Source organism: Podarcis cretensis, assembly GCF_951804945.1.
Source record: "Podarcis cretensis genome assembly, chromosome: 4".
Taxonomy (NCBI): domain Eukaryota; kingdom Metazoa; phylum Chordata; class Lepidosauria; order Squamata; family Lacertidae; genus Podarcis; species Podarcis cretensis.
Window position 1 is genome coordinate 20,122,108 of NC_137173.1, and position 22,440 is coordinate 20,144,547.

Below are 22,440 nucleotides of genomic sequence, written 5' to 3' on the forward strand. Positions count from 1 at the left end.
TTTCCCCTTTGTAGTAGCGCAGGCACGTCCAACAGGTAGAGCGTGATCTACCGCTAGATCACAGGACGTCTGTGGTAGATCACTGGTAGATCACCGGCTCCCCCCATAGAAGCTCAACAACTTTGGCTCGCCTAAAAAAAAGCTCATCATTTTCTCCCTGCACCCCCACAAAACTGGGGCTTTCCTCCTCCCTAAAAAAAAGCCCAACAACTCTTTAACCTGAAACCCCCAAAACGGCTTTCGTTCCTAAAAAAAAGCTCAAGAGCTTTGACCTGAACCCCACAAAAGGGGGTAGATCACTGCCAGTTTTTAGTAGATCGCAGTCACTTGGGAGTTGGCCACCCCTGTAGTAGCGCATCATAAGGAAGCATCCTGTTTACAAACTGCCTCCCGAGGGAGCAGCTCTTCCGGAGGGTCTCCTCCTCCTCCTGCGTGCGATCCTATGCAAAGGCATCGAGGCGGCCCAAGAGCTTAGGATAGTCCCGCTTCTGGTTTAGACTCGCCACCTCTCTCCATCGCCAAATATCGTGGAAAGGTGTAGCTCCGTCGGTAGAGCAGGAGGCTATTAATCTCGGGGTCCTTGGTTCACGCCACACGTTGGGCAAAGAGATTCCTGTGCTACAGGACTAGATCAGTGGTTCCCAACCTTTTTCTTTCTTTTTTTTTTTTTGCCATGCCCCACCTAAGCATCTCTAAAATCCTGGTGGCTTCCCCCCCACCCCCAATATAATTCTTATCATTCAAAAAATGAACTACTCACATGGAGGAAGCCTAAATGTCATTCACTGTTAATAACTCATTCTCGAATTGCCCCCCTTAAAAATCAAATTGCCTCCCTGTAGGGTGTGTGCCCCATGTTGGAAACCACGGGACTAGATGATCCTTAAGGTTCCTTCCAAGTTCCAACACTATGATTCTATAATAGGTAAAAGTAAAGGTACACGGAACACTCTGGGGTTGCGGCACTCATCTCGCTCTATGGGCCGAGGGAGCCAGTGCTTGTCCACAGACAGCTTCCAGGTCATGTGGCCAGCATGACTAAGCCGCTTCTGGCGAACCAGAGCAGTGCATGGAAACGCCGGTTACCTTCCCGCTGGAGCGGTACCTATTTATCTACTTGCACTAGTGTGCTTTTGAACAGCTAGGTGGGCAGGAGCTGGGACCGAACAACAGGAACTCACCCCGTCATGGGGATTCGAACCTCCAACCTTCTGATCGGCAAGCCCTAGGCTCAGTGGTTCAGACCACAGTGCCACCCGCATCCCAATGATTCTATGATACCCTCGGCCAAAGAAGGTGCAGCTGCTCCAGTGTTTGCCTTCCTCTTACCCTCTCATTGCATTTTTTTAAAAATCCAGTATCACAATTGTTAGATAATGAGCCTGTGGCAGAGACTGCCTTATCCTTTTAATATCTGCACAGCGCTTAGGAAAGTTTCGACACACTTTATAAGTGTGCCATCCATCTCTTTTTCACTTTGGCACAATAGCTGGCCATTAATCTGTCTTTTCAGGAAATACATTTGATAAATATGTTCTACTCATCTTTTATTTTTATTATTTCTTTTTTTAAAAAAATATTATAATCACAATGGCCTGTAGTCTTTTTTTCTTTCTTTTTTTTAAGCAGGAGGGAAGATGCATAAAGGATAACAAGGGCTTGTTACAGGATGACTTTCATGTAAATAAAATGGATGGCTTGCATTACCAAAATGTATTTCAGCCCCATGATAGGCGGCTGACTGGAAATTGTGTTTATCTGACACAGATGCATCCGTCTTCATACTTGGCATGGTGCATGCCTTGCAATTAGGCATCTGGTTGTCTATTCTGGACAAATATCTAATTCACCAATTTCGCATAAGGGCCACAGAAGAGCCTCCTGGATCAGGCCAGTGGCCTAATCCAGTATCCAGCTCCCATAGCAGCCAGCCAGATGCCTGTGGGGAGCAGGCAAGGCAAGGCACAAGAAGGTTCTGGCTGAATGGTTATTGGAAGCAACACAGCTCTGCTGAGTGCAGAGTTAAAGGGTAGGAGGAGGAGAGCCTCAGGGCGCGAAAAGCTAGGAGGAAGAAAACAAAGCAAAGAAACTCAAATCACACATCTACCACACTAACTTTAACTCACTGCTGTACATAACATTGGGGAAAAGGGAAAAGTCAGAGCTGGACCATAAAGAAGGCTGATCGCCGAAGAATTGATGCTTTTGAATTACGGTGTTGGAGGAGACTCTTGAGAGTCCCATGGACTGCAAGAAAATCAAACCAATCCATTCTGAAGGAAATCAGCCCTGAGTGCTCACTGGAAGGACAGATCCTGAAGCTGAGGCTCCAATACTTTGGCCACCTCATGAGAAGAGAAGACTCCCTGGAAAAGACCCTGATGTTGGGAAAGATAGAGGGTACAAGGAGAAGGGGGCAACAGAGGACAAGATGGTTGGACAGTGTTCTCGAAGCTACCAACATGAGTTTGACCAAACTGAAGGAGGCAGTAGAAGACAGGAGTGCCTGGCATTCTCTGGTCCATGGGGTCACGAAGAGTCGGACACGGCTAAACAACTAAACAACAACAACAACCACACTAGCTTTAACTCACTGCTGTAACGTGACATGGGTGAAAAGGGAAAAGTTATCTCTACGTCACGTCCAGTTCATTAGACGCCCCATTTAAGGTTCACAAGTAATTGCAATCATACTTGAAAACGATACAGCATTTTCCAAACTCACTCGCTGTTGCAAAGAAATACTAATTGGATTGAATTTATTCCACTTAGGCTTGCCTTCCTTATTGTAAAATTCCCATCTTTCAATAAGATTTTTAGGCAAGTATGCTCAATTTTGTAGGGATTTCAGTTTCTTTTACTAGCTGATATCAGTGCACTGAGTTAAGGATATTGTGCTGAATATCAAAGGCTAGGAGTACTTAGTGGTTGTGTTTACTTGCTTTGGGGCTCAAGAAAGACAGAAACATAGGATTAATAAAACCCAACCGAAATACTCTGTAATTGCTTCTCCCTGAATTATAGCTATTGAACATGTTGAAAATGCTGCTATGGACAGATCACAGTTTTGTGTGTGATGATTATTTTTTATTTTCCCCACAATTCAAAACATTGTGATTGTTCCTTTATTGCTTAAAGAAGGGTGTAATCAAAACATTATTCAGCCTACTGACACAGTACTTATAAACAAGCTTCAGCAGATTTTTGCTGCTTCATTGCCCTCCAAAATTTATAAACAACTAATTGAAGAGAATGAAGGAGTGAAAGAAGCGCATTTGGTTTCTGTTGCAAAATGACATTGTAACCCAGGCTCAGTTGTGGTAAAATTATTAATCTGTAAAATTAATTATGAATTTGTTTAGTCATTTTGTACAATCAAAGCTCAAAGTGTCCTAACAAAATTAAATACCAAATATAAAATAATTTTCGCTTTTAACTATTAAGTTTACTCACTTTGTTTTTTATAAACTTGTTTTTAAACTTGATTTTTATTTACAGTGTTAATATATATTGTATATCCTTTGCAAACCATTTGGAGGTTTTATTTAAATTTAAGAGGCATACACATTTTGTTAAATATAATAAATGTTATTAAATATTAAACAATAACAATAATAATAACAAACAATAAAATTAGTATGGTATGAATATCATTGGGTCCAATCTAAGTCTGTGGCTTTAAATACTGTAAAACAGTATTCTAGAGCAGTGTTTCCCAACCTTGGGCCTCCAGCTGTTTTTGAACTACAATTCCCATCATCCCTGACCACTGGTCTTGCTAGCTAGGGATGATGGGAGTTGTAGTCCAAAAACAGCTGGAGGCCCAAGGTTGGGAAACACTGTTCTAGAGTAAAGGAACTGCTGAACGGCTGTTAAATAATCCTTTTCAACATGACTAAAGAGTTGACCATGTTGGCACCACAAAGTGATGCTTCCAGAAGGACAAGGCAATTCTCCACCCCCAACCTGGCTGAATGCCACACCATCCTACAGATGGCTCCCTTAACCAACTACATTCTTTCTGCGGCACCCTTGTGGGGCTCAGGAGCCCAGTTATGTCACCCCTGGCCTGCAGAGCTGGCAGCCCCTCACCCTTTTTCAAACACCCTCTCTTGTGGAGTGTTCCCTCAGCCTCTTCTGCCCTCCCATCTCTTTATAGCTAGGGCTTCTGCAATAAACAGCCGTGCAAGCCTTTTGGAGGCAGAGACGCGAGAGGGCATCAGAGGAGGGAGGAAAGGAAAGAGGGACAGGGTTGCCTGCGGCACCTCTGACCATCATTCAAGGCACCCCAGGGTGCCACGGCACACTGGTTGAAAACCACTGTCCTAGGGGTAGAAGAATATTAGACCAGGGACTAGTTAGAGCTAGTTTAATCTGAAGCTGGGAAGACCCAGAGACTTGACTTGACTACGCTGGAACCCAATTGTGATGACTTTGGGAACTCCCATAGAAATCTAAGTGGGGAGTAAGATGTGTTGGAATGTTAATGCTATATGAGCCCTGTCCTCTTTATGTTCAGCATATAGGCTCAGTCAATTGAGAACAGGATGGAGATGGACCACTAACATGCTCCAGAAAACTTTCCTTATGTTATACAGTGGTACCTCGGGTTACAGACGCTTCAGGTTACAGACTCCGCTAACCCAGAAATAATACCTTGGGTTAAGAACTTTGCTTCAGGATGAGAACAGAAATCGTGCTCCTGTGGCGCAGTGGCAGTGGGAGGCCACATTAGCTAAAGTGATACCTCAGGTTAAGAACAGTTTCAGGTTAAGAACGGTCCTCCAGAACGAATTAAGTTCTTAACCAGAGGTACCACTGTATATGTGATACCATACATCACAAAGTCACTGCAGTCAAATTTAACAAAAAAGATGAAGGGTCAAGAAATCTCTTTGTTAACTCCCCTCTTCAACCATGTGAATCCAACTAGGCAGTATGTATGAGCTGATCAGTCAAAGTCCTAACCATGTGCTTAGAAATGTTTTTACCAAGTTCTGTAACTGCGTTTTTCTTGCTGTTGCATGGAAAAGCACATGAATCTGGCCTTTGAAGTTTGTAAGTAAAACCATTATTTTAAACTTACCAAATTGTGTGGTCTTTGCCGTGATGAAGGGGAAGAAAGGGGAAGCTCTTAAAGCAACTTATAAAGAGGATATTTTAAAGCTCTAACAGTGTGCATTCCATGTTTTACTTTGCTGCATGTTTTGTGTTTTAAAACCTCCGCTGGGGCTTTCTCTCACCGGAGAGCATTCTGCCCCATGTTTGGATCTAGGGATCCAGAAAATTCTTCTTTATGAACTAAAACTATCATAAACTGACACAGACCATGATTATTATTATTTTTCATTTTCAAACTACGGTATTTGAGAAATTTAGGCAGCTTGTAATTGGAATGTTAAGAAAGATGTCAAGGTGTCACCAAATCTGGAATAGATGAGGGGATTCAGATTTAATGTGTAACTTTACACCAGCTTAATTCACACTGGTTTGCTTTATGCCAACTTTCTGTAAATAGGGTTGCTCCCTGTGGCAGCATGCTAAAATCCTGGGATCCACTAAGAGCTATGTTGCAGATTTTAAATTTTATAATGAAATATAAAGGCCAGGGACTGCTAAAAAAGTAACTCATAGTGGTCTCATAATTTACCCAGTTTGAATGCTAAAAGTTTCTCTATTAGCACTCATATTTCATAATGGAAGATCTAATAAAGTAAATATACTTGGAAGCTTTGTCTTATGGGAGGATTGTGGTTTTATTAAAATGATGGGTTTCTCTTTTAATGGAACCGTGATAAATACAATTAGATTTGTATGAAAATGAAAGCTCTGAGAATTTTGTTGTATAAGGTTTATTTCATATCAGACATTGTGTAAAAGGTCATAATATTCCTCAGAATTTGACTACATGTGAGATATTACTCTGTGGTTTGAAGGAAACCAGAAGCCTGTTAGTGAATCATTATAACGTCTTGCAGGAATCAGAAAACGTAGAATTAGGTTTTGAGATACAATGGCAGCAGAATATCTCAAGTGCAATGTTTCGAAGAGGAGATTGTGTTGCCTTCTTCCCCAGCCAGGATTTCAAAACACCATTTATTGACACTTTAAAGGGGGGGGGACGCTTCAAGCTTTTATATGACACATCTCTGGTGTTCTGTCCTCCCCACTCCATGATACATCCACACATCTGTCTGGTATGCAGAATGGGAAGCTGTAATCCTTTCCCTCCTTTACTAGGTCAAGGAATGAGAAACTTGGAGCTCGCATTCCTTGGCCAAGCGAAGGGGGATGGCGAAGGAGAGATATGGGGAGAAGACACTGGACTGCATCTTGAGATTCCGGCATTGCAGGCGATTGGACTAGATGGCCGTTGTGGTCCCTTCCAACTCTATGATTCCATAAAGTCTTCGTAGATTCAACAAACCAATAAGTAGTGGGCTAAATCTTTACCACCCCACCTCCATTTAGCAAACTCTCTCTTCATAGGGGTTCCAGCGATAGCATCCTTCAACGAAGGCAGAGTGCATGCACTGGAGCCACAAAGCTATAAGGGCTTTTCTCCATCTGATATTTTTGTCACTGGTTACATTGCGAGGGTGAGGAGTCTGGCATCGCTTCTCAGCCTTTGGGCTAGTGTATTGTGAGCAAGTGTGTGCTAACATGCTCATACGATTACAGCTTCCCATGAGTATCTGGCTGGCCACTGTGAGAACAAAATGCCAGGTGACTCAGACCTTTGGTCTGATCCAGAAGCTCTCCTCATAGGCCCCATCACCCCTGACTGTCAGCTATGGCTGTTAGCTGGGGCTGGTGGGAGATGGAGTCCATCAGCATCTGGCAAACAACTTGCTTGCCATCCATATATACCCTGTAAATCATTGGTAGGCAAACTAAGGCCCAGGGTCCGGATCTGGCCCAATCGCCTTCTAAATCTGGCCCGCGGACGGCCTGGGAATCAGCGTGTTTTTACATGAGTAGAATGTGTCCTTTTATTTAAAATGCGTCTCTGGGTTATTTGTGGGGCACAGGAATTCGTTCATTTCCCCCAAAAGAATATAGTCCGGCCCCCCCATATTGGTCTGAGGGACAGTGGACTGGCCCCCTGCTGAAAAAGTTTGCTGACCCCTGCTGTAAATGGATCCCTGCATTGCAGGGGGTTGAACTAAATCTCCCTTGGGGTCCCTTCCAACACTACAATTCGATGATTCTACGGAATTAGTAAGTTCAGTATTCAAAGAACTGTATAACTACTTCTGTACACAAGCAGGTTTGTGATTCTCAAATTGCAGCCCCTGCGCAATATGGCAACCCTTCTTTGAAATCGAGGATGCATTAATTTCTAACTCCTGTTCTAAGCCAAAAGCCATGGGACATGCCTGGAATAGCGAACTGGAGCCAGACCTGTGTCAAAGTGAGAAGCATTAACTGTTTCACAACATGCCCAGAAGAAAACATTTTACAACCCTCCTCCTATGTACTAACAGTTAATTCATTCTCTGAGTGACAGCCCCAATGGAGCTGAAACAGCACAGACCATGTGCAAGGGATTGGCACTGGCAGAGTTGGAGGAACCCCAATGTTTGCAGCTGCCCATGCATGCTGCTATTGCAATGCCTTGGTGGTGCTATACTACAATAAAGTGAGGAGATCTATTTATGTAAAAGGAGAAAGAGAGGCTTGCATAAGTCCAAAAGTATGCAAAACATCAATTAATAAATTTAGGCTGGAATCCAGGATAAGATTGGATTCATATTGCCGTAGCATACGCGCGCGCACACACACACACACACAGTGACTGCAACAATAATCTGACACGGGTCATCTGAAGCCTGGAAGAAATGGCTAGGGCAGTTTGCACGGTAAGAGACAAATAACATTCAGATGGCTTGTTTATCTAGCCATATAAAATCAACTTAAGATCTCTAAACATGACAGCACTGGCATTTAAGGATGTCCCTATAAGGCCACAACCCTACGCTCATTTGCCTGGGAATATAAATCCCACTGAAATGAGAGGGCCTTACCTCTGCTTGAGCTGCGAAGGCAATCTCCTTGGTTTCAAAACTCGGCTAGATGAATGCATGAAAATGCTGAATGTCAATTCATTTGGCTGCAGGCAGGGGTGGAGGAAAGGGGGTGCGGTGGGTGCAGGCAGCCCCGGGTGTCACCACTGAGGGGGGTGACAAAATGCCGGGCGGCACTCACCGCAGGGTCTGCAGCACGCCCGAGCCACACATCTCTCCTGGGAGAGACGCAGTGGCTTGGGCGCACGCAGAAGAAGAGTTTGGATTTGATATCCCGCTTTATCTCAAGGAGTCTCAAAGCGGCTAACATTCTCCTTTCCCTTCCTCCCCCACAACAAACACTCTGTGAGGTGAGTGAGGCTGAGAGACTTCAGAGAAGTGTGACTGGCCCAAGGTCACCCAGCAGCTGCATGTGCAGGGAAGCGAACCCGGTTCACCAGATTATGAGACTACCGCTCTTAACCACTACACCACACTGGCTTACAAATGGTCCACCCACTGCCTCCCCCCAGCTCACAGCTTGCCCCATCCATGGGGTGCTGCCCCAGGCTCCCAAGCGGCTTCCTCCACCGCTGGCTGCAGGTCAGTGGGATCAAAAAGGAGCCATGTCCATCTATGTTTGCAAAGCTCTTCCCTTCCTCCATTACTCCCAATGTGCATTTCCACTGCTTTTAGAGTGGAAGGGATTTCCTTCCCTATTGCAGCACTGGAAGGGTTGTTTGAAGGGAGAAGGTGGAACCCTGCCCAGTAGCAGATCTTTTCCCACCTAAGCGCACCCTTCAACATTTCGGCAGAGCAAATCTGGACACACACCCTGCCCGCTCACTCACCAGCTGCTGTCACCCACCCACCCACTTCTTCGCAACTTCGCCACAGACTCCTCCTCCTTCTCCAACACCACAGACACACTTCCAGAAGCTGGCAGAAGAAGGAGGAAGGAGGGTGGTGGCACGGGGGAACAAAGTAAGTTTTACTTCCATTTTTTGGTCCTGCGCTCTGGCGTGAGCCAACTGACTTGGGCCACAGGGTGGGACAAAAACCGGCCAGTGCATGGGAGCCAAAGCAGGACACCCTGGATTGGGACCAGAAGCCGAGGCAGCTTCTGTCAATCTGGGATATCCTGCTCAAAATGAGACACTTGTACGGTATGCATATGTTCAGGGGTGGGCCAAGGTTTAATTACTGTTGTAAACACACAGTCAGGAGAGGGTACTCTTGTGTCTCCTTCTCCTCCCTACTGTTGAACTGAGGGGCAATCCTGAGGGTTTCCTAAAGTAAAGCTGCTAGCAGAGCATCACCTGTACTTTGCAGGATCGCCCCCTCTGATCCACAGCTGTTGAGTGGAGGTAGGGATCCAGGGAATCACCCATCCCATGCAGGATCACCCCCTGACATTTTCATTTCTTCTTTTTTTCCATTTCACTTTTAATTTGCATACTGCCTTTCTATATTACGTACTATACATAAGCTGAAGAAATGACAAAGATCAGACACCTTATAACAATCTGAGGCAACACACACAAAATAGTCATAATAAAACAAATCGCAGTAACAGGGATAGAGTGGGACCTGATAATGTGTATCTCAGATGCCAAAGGCCAAGATAAAGAAACTACGTAATGCTGGGAACTGTATGATGAAGGTTTCAGCTTTCAGTCATGATTGCAATCGTATGGGTGGTCACACTGCAGAAACAAGCCCTTAGGAAGAACAACTGACAGAGTGAAGCATCTAGAAAGAGACAGAATCGCATTAAAGTGGTACATGCCCTTTCAGTGAAACGGAGGAGAAGTGAAAACTCACCTGGAATAAAAGAGGAGAGAAAGGGTAGAAAACACCATGGAAAGGGGGAATCAGAGTGGTTTAAGGGAGTCACCGAATGTTCCTAGGATTGCCTGGGTAAATCTGAGTCGTGTTTTGAGATAGTGGTGCTGCATCGCTGCAGGGGGAATGGCAGGACAAAGACAAGAACAGCCAAATGAATGTAGCCCCAAGTCCTAAGTGACCAAGGAACTGAAAAGGTTCGAGATGACCAGCACAGCAGAGACAGGGTGCAGGAACTCTCAACATATCAAAAAAAAAATATATCAAAGCTTGGGGGAAGCGGGAAGGAACGCTTAATTTTCTGTAGCCAACGTTTATATGGCTCCAATAAATTGAGAGGGTTTAATCAACAGCATGTTTTCCCTCGTAGCAGATTTATGTTTTAGCGGCATCTCACAACTGTGAAATGGCAACTGAGCAACTGCTGTAAATTCTGACAACGGCTAACTTAACGGCTCAAGTTTTACAGGGGATTTTGGGGTGAGTAAGAAAGCCTCCTCAAACTTTACGAACAAGTCATAAGAGTGGGGGACCTGTGATCATCCGAATGCCACTGGACTACAACTCCCATCAGGTCAATGGTTGGGGTGATGGGAATTGTAGTTCGGCAACATTTGGAGGGAAACTGTTTCCCCATTCCTGGAGTACCGAGATTTAGGCTGAAATGCTGACTGTGTCTACTCAGAGAGAAGTTGAATGGTGTTTGCTCCCAGATAAGTAGTGTTAGGATTGTGGCCTAAACTGCTGTGTGTGAGAGAGAGGGAAAGGGAGAGGCAAGATCACTGGGCGCCTACAGAGGTACACATCTTGCTGGGCGAGACTGTACGCATATAGCATTAGTAACAATAATAATGTTCTTGTAACTAGGGTGGGTTTCAACAGTTTAAACTGCATCATTAAAAGCAGTTTTAAAAGCTGGCAGCTGCAAAAAAAAAAAATGCCATCACGAAAATTAACTTGTCGATACGACAAGTTAAGAGCCTAGAACTTGCCGATCGGAAGGTCGATGGTTTGAATCCCCGCAACGGGGTGAGCTCCCGTTGCTCGGTCCCTGCTCCTGCCAACCTAGCAGCTTGAAAGCACGCCAGTGCAAGTAGATAAATAGGTACCACTCCGGCGGGAAGGTAAACAGTGTTTCTGTGCGCTGCTCTGGTTCACCAGAAGCGGCTTAGTCCAGCTGGCCACATGACCCGGAAGCTGTACGCCGGCTCCCTCAGCCAATAAAGCGAGATGAGCGCCACAACCCCAGAGTCATCCGCGACTGGACCTAATGGTCAGGGGTCCCTTTACCTTTACATACAAGATGAAAGCAAACTGAGGTCCGATTTCCATCTTTGTGCACAGAACTCTGTTTTTTTAAAAGAGATTGTTCGTGATGATGGGATTGGCACTGGAATGGAAAACATTCTCTCATGAGTTTACCCATCCCACATATTTTTCCCTGGGTGGTTAAAAGGCTTAAGAACTTTTCCAGTGAGCATCTTCAATAGACATGTATTTCACATGCACACAGAGATGTTTATTGCACACACAGAGAATACAAATATACACATTTAACACTTCAATGGGGAATAGCTCTGCAAACAATGCGTTTCTATTGTTATACACCACCTCAACCTCTGAGTGGTGCAAGATTCCAGGGGTTCCAAGCTTATCCAGGGTTTGGTTTCCTCAGAATAAGGGACAGCAGAGACTGTGGCGTGTTAGGATATGTGGTTTGTTTACATATATATAGAAGAAGAGTTTGGATTTGATATCCCGCTTTATCACTACCCGAAGGAGTCTCAAAGCGGCTAACATTCTCCCTTCCCTTCCTCCCCCACAACAAACACTCTGTGAGGTGAGTGAGGCTGAGAGACTTCAGAGAAGTGCGACTAGCCCAAGGTCACCCAGCAGCTGCATGTGGAGGAGCAGGGAAACAAACCCGGTTCACCAGATTATGAGTCCACTGCTCTTAACCACTACACCACTACGTGGAGAGACCAACACCATTAACACCCCAAGCGGACCTTGCTTCTTCCATAGCTGCAGCCTTGGATTCCATCAGAAATCAGGCATGGTTCCCTCTCCCAGCTGCTCACCCCGAGCCTTGCTTCTAGCTTGCAGACACAACTCTCCACTCTGGCCTTTGTCTTTCTAACTACCAGCACGTTGAGGGTAGGAGGCCCATACATTTTTTATCTGGCACAGAGCCATTTCCTTTGTTACCTTAATGGCCCATACTTAAAAAAGCAATTACCTCACCAGGAAGCTAGCCTGGCTAACTGGATCCATACTGGTTCCAGGGAGGGGCTCAGGCATACAGCCTACCACCCTTCCCCAACCCTCTGAAAAAATGTGCCTGGGGCCATCGCCCCAGCAGCCCCCTCATGCTACGCATATATATATATATATATATATATATATGCGCACACACACACATATAAACACACATTTATTTATTCACAAGATGTAGGATGTATCATCAATCGTATATGAGTCACCTGTTCATTTCAAGCAGGCAAGATACAGGAATCTTCAAGAAAATATAAACACAATGCTTACGCCTTTCCTTTAAAAGCACTTTATGTGATCGCTATAGTCAACTCATCCGATTGTGGCTGCCGGTTGAGCAAAGGATGTGCTTGTGAGGACACCAGGCCTTTTATCACACAAAACAAGCTTGTGTTCAACAGAGAGTGTATCCAGTTAGCATTGCTGGATCTCAGGAAATATGACTGATAAGTCTCGCAGACAGTGTTTCTCAGAACCTGAAATATTTCGCAACTGGTAGCTCCACGTTTTTGGTCAAAATTGAAGATTTGTAGTTTCTAAAATGTGTGTGCAGGTCAGCTGTTTACTTACATACTGAATATTACATCTTTTTGGCACTCAATGATATGAATAATATTACAGGACCTGATGATATACATATGTAGATATTTAAAGTGTGGTTTTAATCCTGCATCATTCCATCATCTGTCGTATAGCTTAAATCGTTTCCAGGAAGATTGAAAAATTTCTGTTTATATGCCATTAAGAGATGAACAATAACATTTTCACTCTGTATGATAATCTGACAGTAGCATGATACGGACGTTTCCTATTGGGGTGACAAACAATATATGGAAGGAGACAAACACATATACTGCATATAGAAATGTACTTTAAAAAAACATTTCTGTGACAACTGAAGCCACAACAAAGTAATAATTTCTAGTATGAAATATTGGGTTTTATTAATTTGTTGGTAGCTGTTGGGACATGGGTGGCGCTGTGGTCTAAACCACTGAGCCTCTTGGGCTTGCCGATCAGAAGGTCAGCGGTTCAAATCCCCATGATGGGGTGAGCTCCCGTTGCTCAGTCCTTGCTCCTGCCAACCTAGCAGTTTGAAAGCACGTCAAAGTGCAAGTAGATAAATAGGTGCGCTGCTCTGGTTTTCTGTGTGCTGCTCTGGTTTTGCCAGTAGTGGCTTAGTCATGCTGGCCACATGACCCAGAAAAACTGTCTGCGGAGAAACGCCAGCTTCCTCGGCCAGTAAAGCAAGATGAGCGCCGCAACCCCAGAGTCATTTGTGACTGGACTTAATTGTCAGGGGTCCTTTACCTTTTTTTAGATGCCCAGAGTGGCTGGGGCAATCCAGTCAGATGGGTGACATATAAATAATACTATTACTATTACTATTCTTATTCAGAATAATCCATATAAAAATCCAAGCATTTTTTATCTTCGATTTTTTGATCTGCATCCTTGGGTCACTGAAGACGATCTTTACCAAACAGTTCATCCCTCCTGGATGAAACACAAATTGTTCAGTGTGGCGTGTGCTCATGTCTTGGCACGTTTAAGAGCCTCAGGGTGGGGTGTCATAGGCTGAAAGGCGGGGACGACGACTATTGAGGGCCTGAGTTGTGGCGCACACTGAAGATGCTCATGCAAGGTTACTTCTCCTCAGCGCTTATTATCTAGGAAAAAAGGTGCCAGAACTCACCACGAAGTTGTTACAGTAAGTGCCACGCTTTTAACCAGCGCTTTCTTTCTAGAAAAAAACAAAACAAGGTGCTGAAACTGCACTCTGGCGCGCTCTTGCTGGGGGGTGGAAAACACTGCTTCTCCTGTACTCAAGGCTAGGGGTGTAAGAAGGTATCATTGTTCATGTACACCACTGTTTTCATTCCACTGCCATCCATCTTCTACCAAAAATTATGTTACTGATTGCACTTTCAGTGGGTCTACTCCGAGTAGCACTAGCATACAGTGGTACCTCGGGGTTACATATGCTTCAGGTTACATACACTTCAGGTTACAGACTCACTAACCCAGAAATATTACCTCGGGTTAAGAACTTTGCTTCAGGATGAGAACAGAAATTGTGCTCCAGCGGTGCAGCGGCAGCAGGAGGCCCCATTAGCTAAAGTGGTGCTTCAGATTAAGAACAGTTTCAGGTTAAGAACGGACCTCCAGAACGAATTAAATACTTAAGCCGAGGTACCACTGTACTGGAAATAGTCCTAGGTATAGAAAACCTGTCTATCTATCTGATCAACACCTTCTTGGGTGAGTAGAAGGACTGGATGAAAAAGTGTGTCTCCATGGTGCTATTTTCCACTGCCAGGTTTTTGCTAAATCGGGTCCTCCTCACAGAGGGCACATGTTGCGGTGAGGTCATCGGGACTGACCTCATTGTTGTGTGGGTGGGAGCGATTGGATAGCCACAACAACCCGATTGGCGGTCCCTTGGTAGTTGGGCAAATCTGGCCAATGGGAATTTTGTGTATTAACCGAGGGATCTTTATATACCGCTGCACGTTGCGCTAAGCTTCCTCTTTTCACTTTGTGCACCAGTTCACCTGCCCACCCTCCCTATATTTAGGGTCTTGCTATGACCTTGCTATGCTGTCGTGGGTCGTCTGCTTTTGGGGCACGGACCTGGTAGGAATTTTCCCATTTGCCTGATTGGCTGGTGCCACTTGGGTTTTGCCTGCTGCATAGCAGATCATCACAGCTTTGTAAGGTTTGGCAGTTAGGCATTGGTTAAATGGTGTTGTGGAGGAGAGGTCGAAGAATCTGGCCCTTCCAATGCCAAAAGGTATTCCGTTAAAGGAATCCAGGGACTCGTCGTGCTTTTGTCGACCCCTTTAGGGGGGGCAGGGCCATGCAAGAGTCCCTGGGAGCATTTTGGGGTGAGCTTGAGTTACGTGACCGTACCAATGCTCCCTCACAGTGTTTACCTGTACTGACAATATGGTGGGGCTCAGTCGTCAGTGCTGTCCTGCTGAGGTCAGGTGCAGCTAGTCAGGAACCAATGCCTAAACAAACCACTCCCTATCTGTAATAAATAAAGCTGTGGCCAAAATTAAGCCAATAACCTAAAACTAAATTCCGTGTAATTATTTATGGGGTAGCTCCTGGGGGTCTTCATACGCAATAAGTCAGCTGTGTAAGAGCACTGCTGCATACGGTGGCGAAAACGTTTTAAAAGTTATTCATAACATTTTGACAGCATGAATTCACCTAGAGATTTCAACCAAAGATGAGGATTTATAAATATTGATACTGTACCACCCCCCACCGAGTTGTTTTCTTATCTAAATTCTGCCTTGCTTCCTCCTTTCTTCCATTCCCTTCACTCAATCCAAATAGGGCTATTTTAATAACAAGTGTCGAAATGAATCAGATAAAACATTTCTGAAGGATATGGAATTTGGAAATAAGATGGATATCCATTTTAAGCGTGAGGAATTAAGAGCTGAATGATAATATATAAATTAAAATTCCTGTGCAGGGAAAATACTGCAATAACTATGAAAAGGTTACCACTTTTGCAGAAATATTAGACCCTGTGGGCAATGTTCACTGAGTTTTTAACACTTATATTTGAAAACATTTTATATTGCTTTCTAATATGTTTTATTTATGCTTGCGTGCATTTCTGAGCTGCCTCTCTATGGAAATACTCAGCGAGGCTTCCCAGTGTACACAACAGAATATCATTTTTGCTTGTTATAGTTACATTGCACCACCCTTCCAAACACTGGGTTTCCAAATCGTCTCCCGTCCAAAATGCAGACCAGGTCCCGGCCTATTTAGCAAATGTTTTGCAGCACACAACTGTCAGGCCACACTCCAAGACACAGGAAATAAAACTCCAAAAGCCATGCGGTCTGAGCCCTTGAATGTTTATTCAGGAATCCCACTATAGCAAATGCTGCTGACTCACAGCTGTATATGATTGCGCATACATTGAAAAGTACAAACATTGAAATAAGCACCAATGTTTTAAAAGGTCACTGAAAGAGTACAGGATATCACAAAAAGGGGATAAGCATTTAGATTTTTTAAAAAAATAAAAAAGCATCTGTCAATGTAAGATTGACACTGATGTGACCTTACTTTTGTGTATGAGCAGAGTTCCACACTGCATGCATTACAATCGAAATGCCCTTTCTGGCATTGTTTGCTATCTTTGCTGGGATTCTGGAACAGGTTTGGGTATCTTAATACAAATATTACTCTTCAAAAAATAATAATCGACCTCTTGTCAGCACCTACCCCCCAAATATTATGTTCCCCCACATTATCAAGCATCTTGGCTCTCTGGCCTGTTTATCTGGTTGTACCAAGTTCCCTGGGGCTTTCTAACTAGTCCATAATATAAGCCAGACAGAGAGACCAGAAGGCCATTTTGGACTCCTGCCCTAAGACAAGACAAGAATGAGTGGGATGAGGTGGACTGTATGATTTTTACCCAAAGGTTGATGGTCAAAGTCTTAGCATTGTTTTTTTCCAATGTGTTGATTCATAGTCTCTCATAAATGGCCATTTCTGGGCGGCGGAGCGGCGGGAGGAGGTGTTGCATGTTTCTAGGGACACGGGTGGCACTGTGGTCTAAACCACTGAGCCTTTTAGACTTGCCAATCAGAAGGTCGGCAGTTCAAATCCCTGCCATGGGGTGAGCTCCTGTTGCTCTGTCCCATCTCCTGCCAACCAAGCAGTTTGAAAGCACACCAGTGCAAGCAGTTAAATAGGTACCGCTGTGGCGGGAAGGTAAATGGCGTTTGCATGAACTCTGGTTTCCATCACGGTGTTCCATTGTGCCAGAAGCAGTTTAGCCCTGCTGGCCACATGACCCGGAAAGCTGTCTGTGGACAAACGCCGGCTCCCTTGGCCTGAAAGCGAGATGAGCGCCACAGCCCCATAGTCACCTTTGACTGGACTTAACCATCCAGGGGTCCTTTACCTTTTACCCTTACCCTTGTATGTTTCTAACCTTTTAAACCTTTTTTTAATTGTAGATTGCTCTGATAGATGATGAATAAATTAACAACAACAACAACAATCCTTATATAATGTGGCTATTATATTCTATTTCTACCACCACAACAATACAATCAACAACAACACATGCTAATGAAACCATGTGACAGGAAGCAAAGTGATATTGGTGAGCTATTCCTAAATATTCTCTTTTCTTACAAGTGGACTTTTTAAATACTTTTCTTTTCTATCTTATGGATGAATATCTCAAACTTTTTTCCTTTTTTGGGAAAAAGAACCCGCCCCCAATGAACTGTTCATTCCAATTTTGTTTGTTACCAGTGCAACATCACCTAACATTGCAAGCTGTTATTCTGTGGCATTATGAATATTGCCAAGCTGAATAATTTGTTGGTTTTTTTTAAAAAAATGAAAACGTCAAAAAGAAGTTCCCTCTCCCATCCTGTTTTCAACACTGCAGCAAAGGCAATTTTTAGGGAGTGTAAATGTAACTAACACCTAATCTATAGTGCTACAAAATGACCTCAGTGCAAATAGATATCAAGAGTATGGGGTGTAAGTACAGAACTCTGTAACTTTGTCTCTGAAAAAAGGAGGTGTTTTTTCGATGTGTGGAGATGCCATTATGAAAAAATTCCTGCAAAAGCTGCAGTTTGTTGTCTGTATGTTTCCAATTTGATGATAAGTCTGAGACAGTATGTAGCCACCTTCTGAATCTTGAAAGGCTGGGAAGCCAGCGACCTTCCAGGTGTTGCTGGCCTCTCAACAAATTCCTACAATTACCATCTTATTGTTTGTTGTTTAGTTGTTTAGTCCTGTCCGACGCTTTGTGACCCCATGGACCAGAGCACACCAGGCACTCCTGTCTTCCACTGCCTCCCGCAGTTTGGTTTACTCATGTTGGTAGCTTCGAGAACACTGTCCAACTATCTCGTTCTCAGTCGACCCCTTCTCCCAGAGCCCTCAATCTTTCCCAGCATCAGGGTCTTTTCCAGGGAGTCTTCTCTTCTCATGAGGTGACCAAAGTATTGGAGCCTCAGCTTCAGGATCTGTCCTTCCAGTGAGCACTCAGGGCTGATTTCCTTCAAAAGATAGGTTTGATCTTCTTTCAGTCCATGGGATTCTCAAGAGTCTCCTCCAGCACCATAATTCAAAAGCATCAATTCTTCGGTGATCAGCCTTCTTTATGGTTCAGCTCTCACTTCCATACATCGCTACCATAGCTTTAACTATACGGACCTTTGTTGGCAAGGTGATGTCTCTGCTTTTTAAGATGCTGTCCAGGTTTGTCATTGCTTTTCTCCCAAGAAAAGAGTTGTTGCACCAACTCTTTGGAATTCCCTCCCCTTGATTAATAATGACAATAATAATAATTTTATTATTTATACCCTGCCCATTTGGCTGGATTTCCCCAGCCACTCTGGGCAGCTTCCAGCACATCCAAAAACACAATCAAACACCAAACATTATAAACTTCCATACGCAGGGCTGTTTCTCTTGTCTTTTCTTGCCTGCTGAAGATCTTCCTCTCCCAACAAGTCTTTCAAGTTGAGATCTTTCTCATTCTGCATTTGCATCTGAATTGCATTAAAGATGTTTAAACTATTTGTCATTTGAGTTTTCTGCCCTGGGCTCCTTTGTGAGGAAGGTCGGGATACAAATTTAATAAATAAATTTATTATTTAATAAATAAATAAATTTAATAAATAAATTTAATAAATAAATGTTACTATGTGTAATTCCATAGACCAACAAATCATGAAAACAGAACATATCCTGAGAAATTGAAGTCCAATGGATGGTCAGGAGATAAAGTCCATTCAGTTCCTAAATTGGCATACAGTGGTACCTCGGGTTACATACGCTTCAGGTTACATACGCTTCAGGTTACAGACTCCGCTAACCCAGAAATAGTGCTTCAGGTTAAAAACTTTGCTTCAGGATGAGAACAGAAATCGTGCTCCGGCTGCGCAGCAGCAGCAGGAGACCCCATTAGCTACAGTAGTGCTTCAGGTTAAGAACAGTTTCAGGTTAAGTATGGACCTCCGGAACAAATTAAGTACTTAAACCGAGGTACCACTGTATTGGCAATAACCACAATATGGTATGCTTATCTTGTGGTGTTCCACGTGTTGCTGCTTTGAGGATTCTAGTGTTCCATGTATGTAGATATCAGATCAGATGGAAAATTTGAAGGTATGGCATGATGTGTTGGTCTATGGAATTACACATAGTGAGATATTATATGTTGAATTGTGTTCGAAATAGAAGTTACATAGTCAAAAATGGCCTGTTACGTTGTGTGTGTTGTTACTAGGATTGTATTTACGTAACGTAAGGTTTAGTAGTGTTTTGCATTTGGTTACGACTCATAGTCTGGATTTGTAGTGTCCCAGCATTGCAGTTTCAAAACATTATATCCCCTTTCTTATACTATCTGTTTAGTACCACGCATGTACTCTTTTTCCCCCTTCTTTCTAAAGAACATGTCTCGTCACATCAGCTGCGTGAAATGAAGGCAATTTTTAATGCATCTGCTAAATGGCTCAGAGATGTTTATGAAGGCTCTTGCAACCCGTAAGCAAAACTGTCTTCACAGGTTTCACTGCAGAACTTTGCTTTATGCTCCATGATAGTTTATAAGGCGTATCTCAGTATACTGCTTCCCACATCGACCCAAGAACTTGAGGTGTTCAGCCTGCCTTGAGCTACTTTTCAACAGCTTGCTCAAACGCAACTTCGAAAAGCTTTTTGCAGGATTCATCAGCGCTGCCAGAAGCCCTTAACAGCTTTCTGTAAAAAGAGCAAAACTTTAAACTTCTTATTAAATGTTGACTGTAATGCCCAACAGCCATAAGTTGGACCCAATCACTATCCTAGGTGAAACTCATAATAAAAACAGAGATCTCAGATGTGCTATCTTTTTATATGTTTCTTCAAGTTTCTCAAATGTTATTTATTTAAACTTCTGTCTGTTTTTTTCTTAAACCAAAATCAATGGATTCAACCATCCCTTGGCAGAGGTGAGTCATGGAAGTAAACATGAAGGAAAGGGAATAATAAGAAATAATAATAGCCCCCTGCCCCTTTCCCAGCTTGGCGTAATGTGTCTTCATAATTACAGGACAGATACAAAGTTTTCTGTTTCGCCCCAAAACATCAATCATGTCAAAGTGCAAGTAGATAAATAGGTACCGCTCCGGCGGGAAGGTAAATAGCATTTCCATGCGCTGCTCTGCTTCGCCAGAAGCGGCTTAGTCATGCTAGCCACATGACCCGGAAGCTGTACGCCGGCTCCCTCAGCCAGTAAAGCGAGATGAGCGCCGCAACCCCAAAATTGGCCACGACTGGACCTAATGGTCAGGGGTCCCTTTACCTTTACCTTACAACCACTGGCTGTCTGGGACCACTGTCTTAACAGCTGAGCCAATGGCAGTCTGAGGCTGTTCTGGCAAGGTTTTGTGTTGAAAAGTGCTCAGAAACATCAAGTGTCTGAAACAGCTGCAGCCAGACTGTTGACCAGGGCTGGTTATAGAAAGCATATGACCCCCTTATTAAAACAGCTCCACTAGCTACCGGTCTATTTCCAGGCACAATTCAAAGTACTATAAAGCACTTACAAAGTCCTAGAAAGCCCCGTGCAGCTTAGGTCCAGGTTATCTGAAAGACTGTATTCCCTCATACAAACCTGCCCACATTTTGAGATCTTCAAAGGAGGCCCTTCTCTCATTCCTCACCTGCAGGAGAGGGCCTTCCCGGTGGTTGCTCCCAGACTTTGGAACTCTTTTCCTAGGGAAGTTAGACTGGCTCCCTCCTTGTTATCTTTCCACGGGCAGGTGAAGACTTCCTTATTCCAACAGGCTTAGAGGAACTGACTGCTTTTAATGAAAGGGCTGGTGCTATGCTGTTTCTAATGTAATTATCTTTACGTTTTTAATAGATCACAAAGAGAAAGAGAGGGAGATTTAATTCTATTAACAAATAATTGTTTTTTAAAAATGTTTTTAGCTGTTCCTGTTTTATTTATAAGCCTCCTTGAGTCAGGGGAAAAGGTGGATTATAAATAAATATATAAAAGGTAAAGGGACCGCTGATCATTAGGTCCAGTCGTGGCCGACTCTGGGGTTGCGGCACTCATCTCGCTTTATTGGCCAAGGGAGCCGGCGTACAGCTTCCGGGTCATGTGGCCAGCATGACTAAGCTGCTTCCAGCGAACCAGAGCAGCGCACGGAAATGCCGTTTACCTTCCCGCCGGAGCGGTACCTATTTATCTACTTGCACTTTGACGTGCCTATTTATCTACTTGCACTTTGATGTGCTTTCGAACTGCTAGGTTGGCAGGAGCTGGGACCGAGCAATGGGAGTTCACCCCGTCACAGGGATTCGAACCACCGACTTTCTGATTGGCAAGTCCTAGGCTCTGTGGTTTAACCCACAGCGCCACCCGCATCCCTTTTAATAAATATATAATAATATGATAATAACTCACATCACTTCAAGTTTGCTCGAATGCACTTGGAATCTCCCTCAGACTTCCACATTGAACTCAGTGAGGTCTGCATTGGAGCTGGCATGCGCTTGGACATTATGGGATAGGCTTGCATGCTCAGCAATCACCCTCCCTACTTTGAACCCACATGCATTTACCTGAACACATGAATAGGGCTCATGACTGCCATAGACTGCACTCCTATGTGAAAAATATCAGTATTTCTCCAGGTTCACAAAATTACTAAACATAATGCAGGATGCTGAAAACTCTTCTCATTAGATACCTTGGGGGAGAGCTAGATTTTATGTTTTGATATAAATGGCCCTTGTCACGAGAGTCTCAGAGAACTAGAAAAACAAAATGAGGAAGGTCACTGCATTTATTGGACAAATGCCCATTGCTGTAGGGGTGTGTTTGTGTTGAATTATATAGAAATAAAATTCCAGAGGAATCATCCTGTTATTCAGCTTCAGGTGAAACAACAAAGAGACTTGTGGCAATTTAAAGACTAGCAAATGGATTATGGCATAAGTTTTCCGTTAAATGACTAGTGTGCATACTTCTACAACAATCACTAATTCTCATTGTAATTCTGTGAGAAGTGAGGTTACAAGGAACCAGGCAGAGGGCCTTCTCAGTAGTGGCACCCACCCTGTAGAACTCCCTCCCATCAGATGTCAAGGAAACAAACAACTATCTGGCTTTTAGAAGACACCTGAAGGCAGCCCTGTTTAGGGAAGTTTTCAATGTTTGATGTTTTATTGTGTTTTTAATATTCTGTTGGGAGCCACCCAGGGTGGATGGGGAAACTCAGCTACATGGGCAGAGCTATAAATAATA